Source organism: Rattus rattus, chromosome 16, assembly GCF_011064425.1.
Source record: "Rattus rattus isolate New Zealand chromosome 16, Rrattus_CSIRO_v1, whole genome shotgun sequence".
NCBI lineage: Eukaryota > Metazoa > Chordata > Mammalia > Rodentia > Muridae > Rattus > Rattus rattus.
The window spans coordinates 2,135,581-2,137,343 of NC_046169.1; the positions used below are offsets into that span (position 1 = coordinate 2,135,581).

The following is a 1,763-nucleotide window of genomic DNA, read 5'->3' on the forward strand; positions in this document are numbered from 1 at the left end:
AATAAACAGGCCAAGAAAGAAAATATGGAAATAACACCCTTTACAATAGCCATGAGTAATATAAAATACCTTGGAGTAACTCTAATCAAGCAAATGAAAGACCTACATGACAAGAGCTTCAAGTCACTGAAGGAAAAAAAAAATTAGGAAGGTATCAGAAGATGGAAAGATTCCCCCATACTTATGAATCAGTAGAATTAACATAGTGCAAATAACCATCATACCAAAAGCAATTCACAAATTTGATACATAGCCATAAAAATTTCAATGTAATTAATTACAGACTTTGATAGAGCAATTCTCAAATTCATATAGAAAACCAAAAATCCAGCGGCTACCAAGATGGTGGCACCCAGTGATGCCATGAGCAGCAGCAGTGGCAACAGCGATGCGGAGGAGCTGGCGCGGCGCCTTGCCCGCCTGGGGGCTGGAGCAGCGCCCGCGGAAAGCGGAGAGACCCGCAGCCCGTGCTGCAGATAAACAGGCACCAGCCGCCGCCGCAGGCGTGAGATGAGCCAGCATGACGAAGATGGCAACGAACTTCAGACCACTCCGGAGTTCCGAGTCTACAGGCCAAGAAACTGGGAGCGCTGCTGGACAGCTCCATTGCTATCGCAGAAGTATGGAATAAGACGCAACAGGCCAAGGAGCAGCAGGAGGCCAAGGAGCAGCAGGCGGCCAAGAAGGAGAAGGATGGCTTCCTCTTTTTCTTCACATCTGTTCCTGGAGGCCATAAGAAGGAAGCTTCTCCAAGACCCTGCCGAAAGCGCCAACCCCCCAACTCCAGTGAGGACAGTGACCAGGAATTGCAGAGGTGCTGGGAGGCAGCTGTGTCTGCTTCAGATATTCTCCAGGAGTCAGCCATACACTGCCCTGCCAAGGTCGAGGAGGAAGCCGAAGAAGTTGAAAAAGAAAGCCAAGAAGAAGGCAGACGCTGACCTGGCTGCAGTCACAGGCCTGGAACAGGTAAAGGAGGCGGGCAGCATCAATGGGGACCCAGTGTTGCCTGGGACCAAAAGGAAGAAGAAGAAAAAGGCCAAGAAAGCCAGAAAGTCTTCCCTGTGCCCACCAGCAGAGTGCGCAGCGGCTGAGCCTAAGAACTGACTGCAGGCTGTAGGTAGGTCCTGAGGTCACCAGCTCTGAGGATACTAACCCAGGGGGTTAGGGCAGAGCCAAGCCACACTCCGTTTCCAGCTTCCCCACTGACTGCCCGCAGGTGACTTAATTGGTTGGGCTTGCCCAAGAGGTCCAAAAACAAAGTAGTGGGTGTATGGGAAACCTGTGTGCAAGGCTGGAATGGACTTGTGGTTCCAGAACATTCCATCGCCTCAGGAAGTACGACTCTTCCAGCTTTTGAGACTGAATCTCGGAGCATCCACCTTCCCGACCTGTGCAGCCTCGGATGACAGTTGTCTTCGAGAATGATGGGGAGGGGTCTTCAAGCTACTGAGGCCCCAGAAAACTTCTGTACCTCTCCCCCAACCCACACAGACTTAATAACATTGTCTGGAAGAGAAGGAAAGATATCCCCCACCTCCTTCTCCCCCCACATTTGTGTGTAACGTGTTAATTTGTTAATAACACAGGTAAACCATCTCACTCTCTGAAAACCAGGTGCCAGAGCTCTGAGCAGCTACTTAGTGGAAGGAAAGAGAAAAAGGGAAATAAATTATAAGGTGACCCAGAAAAAAGAAAGAAAGAAAGAAAGAAAGAAAGAAAGAAAGAAAGAAAGAAAGAAAACCAAAAATCCCAGGATAGCCAAA

The 1,763-nt window shown here is 49.2% G+C and overlaps 1 pseudogene; it reads left to right on the plus strand.

The window, feature by feature from the left end:
* Nucleotides 1-342: 342 nt before the first annotated feature.
* On the plus strand, nt 343-1,215 carry LOC116885691 (annotated as a pseudogene).
* Nucleotides 1,216-1,763: the final 548 nt, after the last annotated feature.